At 50.2% G+C, this 18,853-nt stretch overlaps 2 protein-coding genes and 1 long non-coding RNA gene across 9 annotated transcripts in view; 2 read left to right on the top strand and 1 right to left on the bottom strand.

The window, feature by feature from the left end:
* Positions 1-18,853, bottom strand: part of LOC148834015 (butyrophilin subfamily 1 member A1-like) — a 318,969-nt gene that overhangs the window by 67,109 nt on the left and 233,007 nt on the right. The gene's annotated exons all lie outside the window — the stretch shown is intronic.
* LOC148834022 (butyrophilin subfamily 1 member A1-like) overlaps positions 1-18,853 on the top strand; it is a 46,790-nt gene that overhangs the window by 23,800 nt on the left and 4,137 nt on the right. The gene's annotated exons all lie outside the window — the stretch shown is intronic.
* LOC148834023 (uncharacterized) lies at positions 6,858-11,200 on the top strand. Its single transcript, XR_016091059.1, has 2 exons — positions 6,858-7,386; positions 9,834-11,200. It is a non-coding gene; the product is annotated as an uncharacterized LOC148834023 (long non-coding RNA).

The following is an 18,853-nucleotide window of genomic DNA, read 5'->3' as shown; positions in this document are numbered from 1 at the left end:
CCCCCCAGTGCTGTGCAGCTCTTTTTTGGGCATCAGAAGCCGCCCTTGTCACGCCCTGTACTCCTAGAGGGCGCTCTACTTCTGTCCTGTTCCTAGTTCCAAGTGATTATTCATGTCTTTCTGGTGGGTCTTGTTGTGTAGCCTATTTACTTCCTGCTTCTGCTCTGCTCCTCACTCAGCAGTGAGGGTACGGATGTCCTGAGACCCGCCTAGCACCAGGTCACTCCTGTCCATGACCTGAGGGCACAGGTTTCTATTCTGATATCGTCTGACCCCTGAGCCTGGGCTAACCCTTGTGTTGCCCCTTTTACCGCTACCCATAGGGTCTCTACTGCTCACCTTGTCATTCCACGGCATGCCCTTCCGACATCCGTGACACTACCTACATGAAAGTATTAGATGTGTCTAGATGTTTATTTATTAAGTGTTAATTTATCCTGAACATTTAAGATTTAAACTAATTAAATCTGTTTGCTGTTCCTACAGCCTGTTAACCTGACAATAAGGTGATAATTCATTAAAATGACATTCTATAATCACTGTCAGTGCTGTACCTTCCTGTTTTTACACACAGAGACTTCATGGTTGTTAAAAACTGTTTGAATTCTGGAGGCGGCCATCTACAATGCACAAGGAGTCAGTAGATTTACTGCATCAGTCACTGCGGTGTCACAGACTCCAGCATGGGATCGCCTTTTTATTTTTCTAATGATCTGATGCAGAACTGCATTACTCTGTATAACTTCCAGGTGGCGCAGTGGATCCTTACAGTCCTGCAGTTGCTCGTGATTGTCAGACACAGCAGTACAGTAAATGCTTATTAGTCTATTAGTGCATTCTGCAAAAATACTGTAAACTGTATTCATACTGTCTACAAACTGTACTAGAGAAAAACAGTTCAATTAAATAACATGATTTTGAAAAACTCCAAATAAGATACTGTATAGCACTAATCGAATTATATATCTATTCGAAAGTAATAGAATTATATAGATTTATCAATAATTGTGTATAAATAGTAATTAGAAAGCAGATCATTTGATTTGGTAGTGTTGAAATAGTGACTTCAAAAACATACAATATTTAAAAGAAAAAAAACATGCAATAGCAAAAAAGTTTGGATTTGAATGATTTTGTCATTGCATGCATTGTAGCTCACACAATTCTGCACCCTAGTTATATCAATATATTTAAATTGCAATTTACCATAATATTGTTGAAGTACATTATGCACCACTATGGAAGCCCGTTTCCGCCAGGGAGTAAAAAAAAATGAGCTATGGTATCTCGCAATTGCTACTTAGTATCTCAAAATTCCAACTTAGTATCTCAGCATTGTGACTTAAAAACTCAGAATTGCGACTTAAAAATTCAGGATTACGATTTTATATCTCGCAATTGCAACTTTGAAATAGCCCACATTTCACTGTCTGTCCTTTTGTCATTCTAGGGAATGTGCCCTCGCTGCTCCCACCCTACTTTGTGCCTCACTGCATGGGCTCGAACCCGGGTCTTGCCAGCTGAGCTAAAGAACACTTTCTTTAGCCCCAGTAGCCAGCATCCCTGTTATGCTCAACCAGATCGTACAGCTTGTATGTCGGCAGGTCTGTTACACTATATTCATGAATCGTACAGGATCATGGGATCTATAAGCCTGAAGACTTGTCCTGTACAGTGCCCTGATAAAAATCAAATTAATTACACTAATTTTTATAGAATCCCATTTCTGCCAGTGAGGCTTCCATAGTACCCGGATGGAATAGTGCACGGTGGGCTTTTTTTAAAAAAGTTTTTATTTAAACACCAGAAATACAATAAAGGAGACAGAATATGAAAAAAAGATACAGAAATAAACACTTCACATCCAGAGGAATTCACAATTATACAACCTGAAACTTATACTTTTTACATATTTCCATTGTATGTCCTTTTTTACTTCAAAAAGAAGGTCTTCTTTAGCTCAGCTGGCAAGACCTGGGTTCGAGCCCATGCAGTGAGGCACGAAGTAGGGTGGGAGCGACGAGGGACACAAGCCCTGGAACCCGAATCCGTTACAATAACAAAAGGACAGATGATGAAATATGGGCTATTTCGAAGTCACAAATGTGAGATTAAAAGTCGCAATTGTAAGATATAAAGTCGTAATTCTGAGATACTAAGTTGCAATTGCGAGATACCATAGCGTGTTTTTTTCTACTCCCTGGTGGAAACGGGCTTCCATACACCACTGATAAGACTTTTATATCATTTTAATTATTGCTTGTAAAACAGTGGGGTGAATATTGGCATCTAGATGATCTATTCTAGGCAATGTAGATGAAAGGAAGCAACATTGTAGATGATGTGGACATCAGTGGACACTCACTGAATACTTTTCCATGAATATGTTTTTTTCCAAAACAAATTCTGTACAGCCACATTACATTTTAAATGGTAGTTAGGCTATGTATTTTATATGTTTTTGTAACATAAAATCTAATATATTTTCCTGAAATACGATAATCAAATCATATTAGATTGATGCAATTGTTTTGGGACCTGACAGATTGCAAATTTATTAGATTCAATAATGTTTTCTTACAATTTTTGTCTGACTGACTCAGTTTTGTAATTGTATTACTGAACTGTGCACTGCACTGTCCAGGCAGCCAACAGTCTCTGAAGAAAACTTGGAGAAAGCCAGCAGCAAATTATCACATCCTAAAGCTGACTTAGGTCCCAAAATCCAGCGCTAAGCGTAATAATAATCGAAGTAGTGTGGGAATGCTAACCCTAACCCTAGCTGGCGTGTCAACCGAGCAGTTCTGCAATCTGTCTCTGAAGCCCTTCAGTCTTCAGATTTTGAAATGTTCCACAAACTAAAAAGTATGAGTGTGAAACATTTAAACCATTGATAAAATCCTTTGCAAATTCAATAGATATAGATTGAAATTCAAATTCAAATCCAAATGTTTTTCTTTCATTTACTGTATGTTAGATTTCATTAGCACCTAACACAAGAGCTTCTTTGGGATAATATCCCTGTCCTGTTTTCCAGGAGAAAACTCGGTCAGTGATACAGGTCACTGTGGGTACAGGTCACTCAGTCAGTGATACTGGTCACTGTGGGTACAGGTCACTCAGTCAGTGATACTGGTCACTGTGGGTACAGGTCACTCAATCAGTGATACTGGTCACTGTGGGTACAGGACAATGATGACTGAGCAATGATCAGTTCTCAGTATCACTGCTGGTTCTTTAAGAAATCACTGCTCACTGCTGTGGACAGACTGTGTTTATTTATTATCTCTCTCAGTGGCTCAAGCACCAGACTCCAGGGTGTCCTGTGATGTGTCTGTGTGTCTTATTGCCTTGTGCTGCTCAGTCTTATTGAGTGAGACTCCAGTCTTACAGCCACTGCTGCTCACACTCACTGACACTCTGATCCACACTGCAGTGGAGACTGGGGATCCTGAAATGAACTGACTGCAGACTGTAGTATAAACTTTGCTATAATAACATGTTATAATGTTATAAAGTAAGAAGCAATACTATTTAATACAATAAAGAACTACTTTCTCTCTCTGCAGATGCTTTGAAGCACATTCCTTATTCACGTATGTATATCATATGAAAAGCTGCTTATTACCAATGTGTGACTGTGATCAACAGTGTCTGTATCTTTGTGCTCCAGTGAGTGACTGTGATTAACAGTGTCTGTATCTCTGTGTTCTAGTGTGTGACTGTGATATACAGTGTCTGTGTCTCTGTGTTCCAGTGTGTGACTGTGATAAACAGTGTCTATATCTCTCTGTTCCAGTGTGTGACTGTGATTAACAGTGTCTGTATCTGTGTTCCAGTGAGTGACTGTGATTAACAGTGTCTGTATCTCTGTGTCCCAGTGTGTGTCTGTGATTAACAGTGTCTGTATCTCTGTGCTCCAGTGTGTGACTGTGATAAACAGTGTCTATATCTCTGTGTTCCAGTGTGTGACTGTGATTAACAGTGTCTGTATCTCTGTGTTCCAGTGTGTGATTGTGATTAACAGTGTCTGTGTCTCTGTGTTCCAGTGTGTGTCTGTGATAACAGTGTCTGTGTCTCTGTGTTTCAGAATGGAGGTGGATCTGCAGTCCTGCAGGTGGGTCTGTCTGCTCTTGATAACAGATGCACCTGTGGTATGAAGATATTAAGCTTGTTTTCCTTGGTTATTGCATTTAGTCTCAGAATCTCTTTATTGTTTGAGATTATTGTTTTGGTGTGTACGCTGAAGTAGATGTATTTCAGTCTTGTGTTTCTGTAACATCCTACATGAAATCTAACTGGGATTCTGTGAAGATCAATCCAAGCTTCAATACGAGTATTTCTGTCTACAAACTGTGTTTCAGTATAATGGCCAGTAGTTATCTCTTACTCTGGGCTGAAAGTCTGGGGAACATTTTTCCCCAATGTCTTTCAGTCCAATGGCCAGTATGAGTCTCTCTTGGAGGGACTGACAGTGTAGAAAACTCATTTTCCCTGAAGGCCATGTGCTCTGGTCTCTGCTCACTCCTGACTGAGGGTCTACAGGCTGAATGTGGCAGAGCCAGTGACCCTGGATTTGGGAATGACTGGAATATCAGGAGGAATCAGGTATAGAGCCAGTCTCATATAAAACAGCTGTCCAAATCCTATGGGAAAACAGTGTTACGGACCATATAAAAATGATGGTGCAAGTTTCTCTTAACATAAATATATTTGTGCATGTGTAACCTTTATCTGTTTACAGGAAAGAAAAAAATAGAAAAAAATATCATCAATCATTTCTGAACTCTTCTGTCAACACACCTGACACATCAGTCAGCAGCTTGTTGTCCTCTGTGTCTCTCTCTTACTCTGGGCTCTCCTGCAGCTTGTTGTCCTCTGTCTCTCTCTCTCTTACTCTGGGCTCTCCTGCAGCTTGTTGTCCTCTGTCTCTCTCTTACTCTGGGCTCTCCTGCAGCTTGTTGTCCTCTGTCTCTCTCTCTCTTACTCTGGGCTCTCCTGCAGCTTGTTGTCCTCTGTGTCTCTCTCTTACTCTGGGCTCTCCTGCAGCTTGTTGTCCTCTGTCTCTCTCTCTCTTACTCTGGGCTCTCCTGCAGCTTGTTGTCCTCTGTCTCTCTCTCTTACTCTGGGCTCTCCTGCAGCTCGTTGTCCTCTGTCTCTCTCTCTCTTACCCTGGGCTCTCCTGCAGGTTGTTGTCCTCTGTCTCTCTCTCTCTCTCTCTCTCTTACTCTGGGCTCTCCTGCAGCTTGTTGTCCTCTGTCTCTCTCTCTCTTACTCTGGGCTCTCCTGCAGCTTGTTGTCCTCTGTCTCTCTCTTACTCTGGGCTCTCCTGCAGCTTGTTGTCCTCTGTCTCTCTCTCTCTTACTCTGGGCTCTCCTGCAGCTTGTTGTCCTCTGTCTCTCTCTCTCTTACTCTGGGCTCTCCTGCAGGTTGTTGTCCTCTGTCTCTCTCTTACTCTGGGCTCTCCTGCAGCTTGTTGTCCTCTGTCTCTCTCTCTCTTACTCTGGGCTCTCCTGCAGCTTGTTGTCCTCTGTCTCTCTCTCTCTTACTCTGGGCTCTCAAGCAGCTCGTTGTCCTCTGTCTCTCTCTCTCTTACCCTGGGCTCTCCTGCAGGTTGTTGTCCTCTGTCTCTCTCTCTCTCTCTCTCTTACTCTGGGCTCTCCTGCAGCTTGTTGTCCTCTGTCTCTCTCTCTCTTACTCTGGGCTCTCCTGCAGCTTGTTGTCCTCTGTCTCTCTCTTACTCTGGGCTCTCCTGCAGCTTGTTGTCCTCTGTCTCTCTCTCTTACTCTGGGCTCTCCTGCAGCTTGGTGTCCTCTGTCTCTCTCTCTCTTACTCTGGGCTCTCCTGCAGCTTGTTGTCCTCTGTCTCTCTCTCTCTTACTCTGGGCTCTCCTGCAGCTTGTTGTCCTCTGTCTCTCTCTCTTACTCTGGGCTCTCCTGCAGCTTGTTGTCCTCTGTCTCTCTCTCTCTTACCCTGGGCTATCCTGCAGGTTGTTGTCCTCTGTCTCTCTCTCTCTCTCTCTCTTACTCTGGGCTCTCCTGCAGCTTGTTGTCCTCTGTCTCTCTCTCTCTTACTCTGGGCTCTCCTGCAGCTTGTTGTCCTCTGTCTCTCTCTCTCTTACTCTGGGCTCTCCTGCAGCTTGTTGTCCTCTGTCTCTCTCTCTCTCTCTTACTCTGGGCTCTCCTGCAGCTTGCTGTCCTCTGTGTCTCTCTCTTACTCTGGGCTCTCCTGCAGCTTGTTGTCCTCTGTCTCTCTCTCTCTTACTCTGGGCTCTCCTGCAGCTTGTTGTCCTCTGTCTCTCTCTCTCTCTTACTCTGGGCTCTCCTGCAGCTTGCTGTCCTCTGTGTCTCTCTCTTACTCTGGGCTCTCCTGCAGCTTGTTGTCCTCTGTCTCTCTCTCTCTTACTCTGGGCTCTCCTGCAGGTTGTTGTCCTCTGTCTCTCTCTCTCTTACTCTGGGCTCTCCTGCAGCTTGTTGTCCTCTGTCTCTCTCTCTCTTACTCTAGGTTTTAAAACAATATCTTCCCATTCCATGTTTAAAAACCAGTTTCCTATCTGATAATGACATAAACTAGATTTGACCCCCTGTAAACCAGTCCTGGTACCTGGGGGCAATTTTTGCTGCCCGTACCTGTTTAACTACCATATGTCTCCTAACAGCAGTGCCCTTTTTCAGATTACTGTACGTCTTGTAAGACTGGGCCAAAACACAGAACATACAGCAAACCCCATTTTTCTCTGTTTTATATATCCTGATTTACAGGAGGATGTATCAAGTAAGAAAAGTTTTTCCCCATATGCTCCCCAGTCTCAGTGTGTGTTTCAGTCTATATCAGTTTCAGACTGATAGACTCTCCTGTGGAGTAAGTCAGTGTTTGACACTGTGTCCTGTTCTACACAGAACAAGTGTGAAATATCAGTGGAAGATGTTGTCATGTCGGCTTCAGGGATCAGGCTGCGGTTTCCACTCTTGTCCAGGAGAGGGCGCCCTTCATCATCACAGAACTAATGCGGCTCCCTGTCTAGAAATGAGTCAGGTGTTTTTATAAATTCATGCAGGTGTCTGTGTCAGGCTTTCTAGGCTACAGGAGTAAAAAAATAAGAGCTGATAAGAGTCTTTGATCGTCACTTGATTGACAGGCAGATCAGCGAAAGAGCGATTAAAACCCCCATTCGCTCTGGGCATGTATAAGCCCCGCCCCCGTCTCTCAGTGGTCAGAGCTCACTGATTGACAGCTGGTGTCTCCTATCAGAGAGGCGGACAGTGAGCGCGAGCAGTCTGAAGTCAGTATGAGCGCCTCTGTTTCTCTCGTCTTTCTCTCCGGGTTTCTGGATGTGTTATTTCTGCTTTAAACTGAACACTTTGGATATTTCTTCGCATTTTCAAAGTAAGTGGGAAGGCTTTCTTATATTTCACAAGGTTATGTTCTTTCCATTACATTGTTTCTGTAAAAAATGAGCATTAAGCAGGTTTTTATAAATTCATGTAGGTAGCTGCGTCAGCCTTTCTAGACTCCAGGAGTAAAGAAAAAAAATAAGACCTAAGAGGAAACTCTTTGATTTTCACTAAATTGACAGGCAGACAAAGGGAGAGTATTGTAACGCAACGGGGGCTCAGGCGGGCGCCCTTGCCGCATCAGGTCGGCCCCACACCGTCCGGGGCTCGAACCCGGGACTCCCGCGTCTCTCTGCAGCGACCCAGCCCCGTGAGCTAAAGAGAGACTACCTCTCACGACACAGTCCCTCTGTGGACAGAGAATCGTCCACATGAAATGTCCAAACGGCAGGACGGAAGACAAGACTGACACGGAGCCCAAATTTCTGTCCGTGAAGAAAAAAACTCGCCGCTGCCACCAAACAGATGTAAAATCCTGGGTTCGGTTTAGGATTTTGGGCTTTCATATTGTAACGCTTCGGGGTTCAGGAAGGCACCCTTGCCGCATCAGGTCAGCCCTCCACCGTCAGGAGCTCGAACCCGGGACTCCCGCGTCACTCAACAAGGACCCAGCCCAGTGAGCCAAAGAGAGATCTCTGTACAGCCCACTAGCTGTGGCCCTGCTATCACAGGGAAGGGCGGCGACGTCACCGCTCTGGTAAGCCGGCTCTTACACACCCTGATGGCCGTATGCGTTACAATATGAAGGAAAACAGAGCTTTCACCGGGCGATTATCTCGATTTATTGGGAACTAAAATAAAGAAAAGAGCAGGAAAAAGGAGTAACGGGCACAGCGCGTCCACACCGCACTTTCCCCTGAGACACAGATCAAATAAAACTGATTTTATTTAAACATTAAACGTAACTCTAAGAGGAGCCGTGTACTAGATTGTCAGGGTCTGGAGCTGCTCACAGACACAGCGCTGGTGATAAACTACAACTCCCATAACCACCCTGAGCCACTTCCTGTTTGCGTCACAGTCCCTGTTCCTCCTGGCTGTGGTGACGTCAGCGGGTCCCTCCCCGTTCTGGCAGCTTCACGGTCACCGGCGCGCGCAGGTGAGACTCACGCGGGATTTCATTTTTAAAAGTTTATTTTCTTAAAAATGGGAAAAAAACACAGCAGGGTTTCCAGAGATATTTACAAGTCAGGAGTACAGCAGGCTGGTAGCGAGTTATCTCGCCCTCTCTCGTACATGTTATTTTTCCCCGTTTAAATGTGTTATAGTAAATTAAAAAATTAAACACGACACAACATCATCAGTTCTGAAATTCCTACTATATTTCTGACGTCACCTCACTGCCCGTCAGTAAACCCGTCTCCCAGTGTGAGCAGTGGACAGAGAGCTGGGAGAGAGTCAGCCTGTGTTCATGAGTCAGTGACGGGTTTAATCTCCACACTGACAGCAGGCAGCAGCTCAAGGGCTTTATACTGATCCCAGGTCCAGAAGACAGGATAGATCTTCTCCCCCTGAGTGAAGACCATGTCAGTAAAAGTGTAGAGATGAGCTCTGGACTCCACTGTGTAAAAGGAGACCTTCCTCTCCTCAATATCCACACACACCCCCAGCTTCCTGGGCATCAGACTGAGGGGGAGAGGGGTCTCAGGGTCAGGGGCTGTGGTCCTGCTATCACAGGGAAGGGCGGTGACGTCACCTGCTCTGGTACGCCGGCTCTTACACAGTACCTGTCGGCCGTAAGCGTTACAGTATTTATTCAGTATTAAGTATTAAGAATTAAGAGTTAATACTGCTCCTACTGTCTCCTATCAGAAATTATTATTATTATTATCGTTTAATTTGAATACTTTAGATATTTCTTCCCATGTTCAAAGTAAGTGTGAAGTCCTTTATTTCAGCAAAGTTTTGCTTTTTCCATTATATTTTCTTCTGTAAAAACGAGCAGTATGCAGTCTTTGAATTCAGCACTTTTTTATTCTGCGTCGTCAGGAAAATGGTCTCAGAGAAGATGAACGAGCTGCTGAACTGGGATTTGAAATAAACCGGTTTAACAGACAGGCTGTCCAGTTTCTTACAGTATACAGGTCGCTGTGGTGGGTTGTGAAGTGTTTGAAAGCGAGTGGTCGGGCTGTAGTTTCTCCTGCAGTCCGGTCGGTCCTGTGTTTATTAATAATGTCGTTTAAAAACATAAAGTTTCATCGCTGTGAACACAAGTGTTTAATGTTTGTATTTAGAGGATATTGGGATCACTCCCATGTGTAACACTAGTGAAACAGTGAAGAAGATGTCGTTTCTCTGGAAGGGAAGAGCAGTCATTAGTAACTGACTGGTGTTTCTCTCTCGGTGTGTTTGGGGACAAAGACATTTCACAGTCTGATGGAGTTGAGTTGGACTGTGATCGGCAGGAGCCTGTTGTGATGTTTGTGTTTTATTCCCCAGCTGCTGTGACTCTGGACCCTGATACAGCTCACTGTGAGCTCAGCCTGTCTGAGGATGGGAAGAGAGTGAGATGGGGACAGAGGAAGAGAGTGAGACTGGGACAGTGGAAGAGTGTCTCTGACAATCCTCACAGGTTTGATTACTGGTCCTGTGTCGTGAGCAGGGAGGCCTTCACCTCAGGGAGACACTACTGGGAGGTGGAGGTGAATGACTGGTGGAGAATAGGAGTGACCAGAGACTCTGCAGAGAGGAAAGGGGGGATCAGCTTCTCTCCCCAGCAGGGTTACTGGTGTCTGAGGTCTCTATGACTACAATGTTGTAAAATCAATGTTGTAAAAGGTCTGTTCCATATTAGACAGGTCTCAACTAAAATACTTATTATAATTTAAATAATTATAATTACAATTTAGTCCGCTAGACTAAACGTTGGTGACTAGAAAGTGACTAATAGATACTGACAGACGGAGTGTCCCACACTGACAGGCTGGAGGAACTGAGTCTCTTTAGTCTGAAGGGAGTGTCCCACAGTGAATCTAGTGAATCTGTATCTAGTGAAGCGGTCTGTACGGTAAAGTCTCAGTTCAGTCCTGGAGGGAAGTGGTTCTGTTGCTCAGTCTGACCCTCCTGTCAGATCAGGGTTTGTCCTGGAGGGAAGTGGTTCTGTTGCTCAGTCTGACCCTCCTCTCAGATCAGGGTTTGTCCTGGAGGCACCAGCTCTGTACGGGTTTGGGCATTTACTGGGACAATTATTAATTGTGGCAGTAAATCACAAAATGATTCTTTTAATGGTCTTAGAATCCAACCATGCGGTATAATTCAAACAACGCACACACACAGGTACTAATACACGAGGATACATTTATTAATACATAGAATGTGCATGTAAACATAACAGATCTTATCCAGAGGGTTATCAGAATACAAAAGATATATATTCATTTAGTCACAAAGAGTTAAACATATCAAGAAGACATACGTTCGGTATAGCATTCATTTAGACCGTTTCGTAAATGAACTTGGTCACAACTTCTACACTAGATGTAAAAATAAAATAAAAAATGAGATATAATGATGTGTTCCGGCTTAGACATTAACGAAGAGCATAACGAAGGTCATAAACAATATTAATTTTGGAACATAACATATCATGTAAACTGTATGTTGTTGTTATTGGTATGGTAACGCCCTCGCCTGGTGGTGAGGAGGAAGTGCCCCTAGGCGCTCGTAGTACCGCTGGGCATGCTGGGAGTGGTAAGTAATTACCACCCTAAAGATGTGTACGTGTTCCGTCAGTCTCGTCATGTGAGTGTATGTCCTGTGTTTGGTTTTGTGTGGTTGTTAATGAATAAAGCTAGTGCTTGGCTTGTTAATAGCATCTCCACTGGTCCTTTGTTCTGAAAAGAACCTGTAAACGCTACATTGGTGTCAGAAGCGGGCAGGTTGGACAAATCGTGGCAGACACTACCCGATTCTGTTAAGCGCCGGCTGACGCTGAAAGAAACAGAACCCATCGGCAGCGCACATAGGGAGCCTGAACAACTCCTGGGTGCGACTCAGTAGTGGTCCCGCCGGTAGAACTGGGGCGACTGGCCACTACTCCTGGTCAGCGGGCGCCCCAGATAGAGGATACCCTCCCTGCCGGAGCCGATCAGCGATTGCCACACCCATCGGCGCGGGTGCGACTAGGTTGCTACGATGGGGAAGCGCCTTGGGAAATCTACGAGGCGCAGTTCCAGCTCGCGGCCCGGACGAATGGCTGGAGCCGGGCGGAGATGGCCGGCCACCTGGCGGCGGCGCTGGAAGGAGCGGCCTGCCAGGTGCTCCTGGACGTCCCGGAGGAGGACAGAGGCGACTACACGGCGCTGGCAGCAGCTCTCCAGCTGCGCTTCGGTGTGGAGGAGGCGCTGGACCTGATGCGGGAGAGGCTGGCCCTGCGGTGGCGCCGACCAGGAGAGCGACTGGGCCCGGTCGCTGCGGATGTCATGTTCCTCGCCCGCCGAGGATACCCAACTTTCCCCCCGGGAGGCGCAGCAGGAGATGGCTCTCCAGGCCTTTCTCAAGGCCCTCTCACCCAGTAGCTGCGGCGCCACGTGCAGCTGGCCGCGCCAACATCGCTGGAGCAGGCCTTGGCCCTTGCTACACGGGCTGAGGCCGTGTTCGGGGTGGCTGGAAGCGCCAGCAGACGCAGTGCGCCCTGCCGGCTGACCGAGGCGGTGACGGAGGAGTCCAGCGAGGGGGAAGAGGAGCCAGCCCGGGCAGCGACCCCCGCGGAACAGCCCCGCACGCCGATTTGCAACCGCTGCGGGAAGAGGGGACACCGAGCCCGGTTCTGCCGGGCACCCGAGCCTTGCACTCCCCGATCGGCGTCGGGAAACGGGAACGGGGCGGCTCAGCGTGGGGAAGGCCGCCCCTTGAACACCTCAACCCCCGCTCCGGAGAGCGCTGTTAAGACCGGCGCCCCTCACGCCACCGTGGGGCAAGTCGGCTGTAGCCGGGGCCTGTACCTCCACTGCCGAATCGAGGACCAACCCTGCCTGGCCCTACTCGACACCGGTTCATCGGTAACCCTACTCCGGCCGGGCGTCCTCCCTGACACCAAGGGCACCAACCCCCCAGGATGGGAGGCCTCCAGCCTGCGACTGAGGACCGTGACGGGACAGCTCGCTGCAGTCCGGGGGAAACAGGTGCTTGCCTTCCGTCTGGGTGCAGCGACGGTGCGCCACCCCTGCTACCTCGCACCCATCCAGGAGGACTGCATTCTGGGGCTGGACCTACTGCAGCGAGTGGGGGCCAGTTTGGACTTGGGCCGGCAGGAGTTGGTGTGGCAGGGGGAGCGACTTCACCTGGTGGAGGGCAGGCCCGGCGAAGGCCGAGGGACGCGGGCTTGCCGGAGCCGGGGGAAAAAGAGGCAGTGGCGGCAGTCGCCAGGGCAGACCAGGCCTGTGAGCCGGGGAGCGAACGTGCTGGATCCTGCCCCCGAGTCGGCCGGGGGGCCAGACAAGGCGGCGGCGGCGGGGGCTGAGCGTTGCGTGGAAGCGAGGCGGGCCGTTGAGGACCTCTACCAGTGGAGCTGCGAGGGCCTCGATCAGGACCAGCAGCAGCGGCTCCAGGAGCTACTCGCCCAGAACGAGGATCTCTTTGCGGCGAGAGATGAGGACTGCACCCGCACTGCCCTGGTCCAACACGAGATCAACACCGGCGCCGCTCGGCCCATCCGCATCCCACCGGGACGCATGGTTCACGCCAAGCTGACCGCCGCCGAGGAAAAGATCCGGGAGATGGCCGCAGCGGGGGTGATTGAGCCCTCCGCGAGCCCGTGGTCGGCGCCAGCTGTACTGGTCAAAAAAAAAAAGACGGCTCGTGGAGGTTCTGCGTCAACTACCGCAAGCTGAACGAGGTCACCTGGAAAGATTCCTATCCCCTGCCGAGGATAGATGACAACCCTGGACTACATCACCGGGTCGACCTGGTTCAGCTCCCTGGACCTCCGCTGCGGCTACTGGCAGGTACCGCTTGCTCCCGATGCTCGCCCGAAGACGGCCTTTTCCACCGGCCAGGGCCTCTGGCAGTTTACTGTCATGCCCTTTGACCCGTGCAATGCCCCGGCGACGTTCGAGAGGCTGATGGAGAGGGTGCTGGCATCGGTCCCGCGGAACCAGTGTGTGCTGTATCTGGACGATCTGCTGGTTCATGCCCGGGGTTTCGACCAGGCCTTGACGAACCTCCAGGCGGTGCTGGCCTGCATCCGCCGTGCTGGCCTGAGGCTCAACCCCCGCAAGTGCGAGCTCCTGCGGGGGGAGGTGACCTTCCTGGGACATGTTGTTGGACCGCGAGGGGTGGCTACGGACCCAGGTAAGGTCGCCACAGTGAGGGGCTGGCCGACTCCATGCACCGTTGCGGAGCTGCGCAGCTCTCTGGGGTTGGCCTCGTACTACCAGAGGTTCGTCCGGGACTTTGCTCCACCGCCTCACTGACAAGGCCCGCCGTTTCGACTGGGACTCGGGCTGTGAGACGGCCTTCGGCCGGTTGCGTGAAGCTCTGGTGGGGGCCCCTGTGCTGGCCTACCCCGACCCGCGGTTGCCGTATGTTCTCGACACCGACGCGAGTGACTCGGGGGCGGGCGCGGTGTTGGCGCAGGAGGGGCCGGATGGGGAGCGCGTAGTGGCCTACTATAGTCGGGCTTTGACTAGGCCTGAGCGGAACTACTGCGTGACCCGTCGCAAGCTGCTGGCGGTGATGGCGGCGGTCCACCACTTCAGGCCGTACCTGTTCGGGACCCGGTTCCGGCTGAGGACCGACCATGTGTCCCTCACCTGGCTGCTCCACTTTAAGGAGCCAGAAGGGCAGATGGCGCAATGGATAGAGATCCTGCAGGAGTACGACTTCACTGTCGTGCACCGTGCGGGGTCTCGCCATCTCGATGCCGACGCTCTCTCGCGGCGCCCCTGCGAGGCCGCGGACTGCCACCACTGCGCCCGGCCGGAGCAGCGTGAGGGGACTGTCCGCACCGTGGCGGAGGTGAGCACCCCGGCCACGGCCCGGGAGGGGCCGCTGGGGGTTGGCCTGCCAGACCTGGCGCAGCGTCAGGCAGCTGATCCGCTGAAGGGGCAGCAGGAGTGCGGCCTACGAGAGAGGAGCTCGCCCTGCACCTGAAGTCCGTCAAGGCCCTCTGCGCCCTGTGGGAGGCCTTGGAGGTAAAGGACGGGGTGCTGCGCCGGGGGTGGCGGGTACCCTCCAGTGGCGAGGTGCGGGAGCAGCTGGTGGTGCCTCGGTTGCTCCGCGGGGTGGTGCTCTGAGAGGTGCACGGCCAGCCGGACGTGGGGCACTTCGGCGGTAAAAAAACCCTGCAGCGTCTCCGAGGCCATTTTTATTGGGGTCTTTGCCACCGGGACGTGGAGCGGTACTGCCGAACGTGTGCGGTGTGCGTGGCGCAGAAGGGCCCCCCCGAGCGCTCTCGGGGCCCCCCTCCAACAACACCAGGTGGGGGCTCCTATGGAGCGGGTGGGGGTGGATGTTTTGGGCCCGTTTCCGTGCACCGAGGCCGGGAACCGCTACGTCTTGGTGGCCATGGACTATTTTACGAAGTGGCCGGAGGCCTACGCCCTCCCAGACCAGAGTGCCCCCACGGTGGCCGATGCACTGCTGGAGGGGATGTTTGCCAGGCTGGGGGTGCCGGAGGAGTTACACAGTGACCAGGGGTGTAACTTCGAGTCCCAGGTCTTCGCCAGAGTGTGCCAGCGCCTGGGGATCACTAAGACGCGGACCACACCGCTCCTTCCCCAGAGCGACGGGTTGGTGGAGCCACCCAGCTGGCCACCCTGGTGTCCCGGCACCAACGGGACTGGGACCGCCACCTCCGCCTTGCTCTCTGGGCGTACAGGACCGCGGTCCAGGAATCCAACAGGTGCACCCCGGCCTTGCTCATGCTGGGCCGGGAAATGCGAACCCCGGTGGACCTGGTCTTCGGCCCGCCACCCGGAGACGGGTCGGCACCGCCGGCTGGACCGGACTACGAGTGGGATCTGCGGCAGCGGATGCGGCGGGTGCACAGCTTTGCACGGACCCACCTGACACAGGCGGGGGTCCGGCAGAAGCGGTACTACGACCTGCGCTGCAGGGGGCCTGCCTTCCAGCCCGGGGATTCGGTTTGGGGGTACAACCCGCGCCGCCGCAAAGGCCTCAGCCCTAAGCTGGCGCCGTCGTGGGAGGGGCCCGCCGAGGTACTCGGGGTGGTGGGCAGGGTCTGCTACCGTGTCCGGTTGCGATCACGGGGGAGAGTGGTGCTCCTGCACCGAGACCGCCTGGCCCCCTACCGGGCCCGTGAGGAGGAGCCGTGTGGTGAGGCTCTAGAGGAGCAGCCGGGGCTGGAGCCGGCCGATAGTGGGGCGTCCGTGGGTCGCAGCGGCCGCTCATGCAGGGTTCCGCAGCAGTTGGCCGAGTACGAGTACAGCCTGAGGGCGGTGTTCCACGTCGGCGAGACGCCAGGCGCTTCAGGTGGGGGCAGTGTAACGCCCTCGCCGGGTGGTGAGGAGGAAGCGCCCCTAGGCGCTCGTAGTACCGCTGGGCATGCTGGGAGTGGTAGCCGGGGAGAGTCTGAGGGTCAGCACGATGACCAGCGGCTGACCCTACCTGTGTAAATAATGTCCTAGTAGTTCTTCTGCCCTGTGTAGTCAATAAGAGTACTATAAGAGTATAGTGTGTTGTTAAGTAATTACCACCCTAAAGATGTGTACGTGTTCCGTCAGTCTCCTCATGTGCGTGTATATCCTGTGTTTGGTTTTGTGTGGTTGTTAAGGAATAAAGCTAGCGCTTGGTTTGTTAATTGCGTCTCCACTGGTTCTTTCTTCTGAAAAGAACCTGTAAACGCTACAATATTATTATTAATATATTCAGTAAAGGCTTTGATGTCTAAAATATTTCTGATAAAGGTAGGTTGTGCACTTTTGACCAACTAAGCAATGATGCTTTCATAAAATATACCAACTTCTTAATGACTGATGATTAACATGCTGTAATAATAATAATAATAATAATTGCTTACACTTATATAGCGCTTTACAGGTAATGGGGATCCCCTCCACCACCACCAATGTGCAGCCCCACCTGGATGATGCGACGGCAGCCATAGTGCGCCAGAACGCTCACCACACATCAGCTATCAGTGGGGAGGAGAGCAGAGTAATTAAGCCAATTTATAGAGGGGGATTGGAAAAGAGTAAGAGTAGGGGTGTAGAGTAAGAGTAGGGAATAGGAGAAGGAGGGATTGTTAGGATGCCATGATTGATAAAGGCCGATGGGAAATTTGGCCAGGACGCCGGGGTACACCCCTACTCTTTTCGAGAAACACCCTGGGATTTTTAATGACCACAGAGTATCAGGACCTCGGTTTTACGTCTCATCCGAAGGACGGCGCCTGTTTACAGTATAGTGTTCCCGTCACTACACTGGGGCATTAGGACCCACATGAGTCGCAGGGTTAGCGCCCCCCTGGTGGCCCCACTAACACCTCTTCCAGCAGCAACCTTAGTTTTTCCCAGGAGGTCTCCCATCCAGGTACTGACCAGGCTCACACCTGCTTCAGTGGGCTGCCAGTTGTGAGTTGCAGGTTGATATGGCTGCTGGCAATACACAGTTTAAATTTAAAAGCTCAAATGCTGTACATGAGAGGTTAAGCTTTATTGGCTCCTCCTGGCGGTTTTACAAGGTGATTCCAGGTACTTTCTGATATATCATATGACACGTGATACTGCGTCATGCCGTGTTAGGATGCGACACGCCCACTGCATGGTACAGTGGTGTACCTCACGTGTTTTCAATGGCTGCATCTGTAGGATCACTAACAACACATACTACAGTGCACATGAGATTCTCATTTGGTGAATAAGCTCATGTACACACTGTGTAAGTGCAATGCATGTCAAGGACAAGCACAAGGTGGAAACACAATGCAAGACCTGGAGACTAATGAGATTTAAACCAGTAAACAGACAGTGTGGATACCAAGCAGCAGTGAAAACGTTCTGACCAGATCTAAAATGACCAAGAGAAATAGAAAACTCTCACCACCAGCTTGAGAGTCAAGGACACTTATTTACTAATGAAAGTCTGGATGAACAGGAGCTGGAGAGAGGAGATGTGGGGAGATTTAAGACAAGCACAGAGGGGATGAGACACCAGTAGGGTTTGAATGAGACGTGTGTGGTCAGAGGGAGCCAGTGGACAGACTGCAGTGGGATTAACACAGCAGAGAGGAAGAGGAAAGACAGCAGAGCTGCAGACGGTCCAGTGAAGATGAAGGTAAACTAGTCTGAGAGAGAGAGAGCTCCAGGGCCAGGACTGGGAGTTGTGTGGAACAGTTAGTGAAAAAGGAGAACAATCGAGGAATGCTGCTCCAGGCGGGAAAGTGCCAAAGAAGGGAATAGGAGAAGGAGGGATCAAGAGTGATGCTGAGGTCCTGGGCAGAGGAAGAGGAGGGAGAGGACAGAGACAGAGTCGAGAGGAAGAGATGGAGAGATCCACACAGGGGGAATCAGAAAGAGAAGGAAAGGTCAAACTTTGAGAGCTGCATGTACGAGGGTAGAGTGCCCTCAGGAGGAGACAGCTGAGAGACAGGAGCAGACAGGAGAACTGAGTACCAGAGAGGGAAAGGAGAAGAAGACCTGAGCATCCTTAGTCTAAAAGTGATGTGAAGAGCTACAGGAAGAGATGAGAGGACACAGGGAGGGGGTACAGAACGAGAACAGTGGGGGACCCAGGACAGGGCCATGAGGGACAAACATTGAGAGAGAACAGGAGCAGAGCTTCGCCAGGTGACCTGATAGGAGATTTTTAGCTTGAACCTATTTTCCCAAATCAAGCTTTTTTCATTATAATGGTACACTTCATATATAACAGTAGAATTGTTTTCTTTTTTATTAGTGAGAGCTTGAGTGATTATTGTTTGAAAGTGTTGGTTTGATTGTCCCTGGTGAGAAATTACTGTACCTGGCTTTTCTGAGGACACACTGGACTGTCCCTACATCACCTCTCTTTAAGATGCTCTGATGTGAAGAAGATCAGACACTCATACCCTTCTCAGTGACATGTGGATTTGAATCAGAGAGGAGACTCTGGGATTGGCTGCTGCACGCAATGGGAACAGTGATCATTAACACAGTGCAGGACCAAATGGTTACTGAGCTGTTTTATTTAAGGAATTAGCTTCATAGTGTGTATGAATGTTCTGGGGTGGTGTGGTGGCTCTGTGGCTCAGGACCTGTGCCTGTGGCTGGAAGGCTGCTGGTTTGAATCCCACAGCTGGCAGAAAATTCCTACTCCATTGTGCTCCTGAGCAAGGCTCTTAACCCCCAACTGCTCCAGGGGTGCTGTACAATGGCTGACCCTGCGCTCTAACCCAAGCTTCTCTCTCCCTCTCTGTGTGTCTCATGGAGAGCAAGCTGGGGAATGGAAAAAGACATATTCCTAATGCAAGAAATTGTATATGGCCAATAAACATCTTATCTTATCGTACTATTACTAAG

This window comes from Atractosteus spatula, chromosome 5 (genome assembly GCF_055471065.1).
Source record: "Atractosteus spatula isolate fAtrSpa1 chromosome 5, fAtrSpa1.hap1, whole genome shotgun sequence".
Taxonomy (NCBI): Eukaryota; Metazoa; Chordata; class Actinopteri; order Semionotiformes; family Lepisosteidae; genus Atractosteus; species Atractosteus spatula.
Note: the sequence above shows the minus strand (reverse complement) of the source record. Positions and strands in the feature narration are given on the sequence as shown.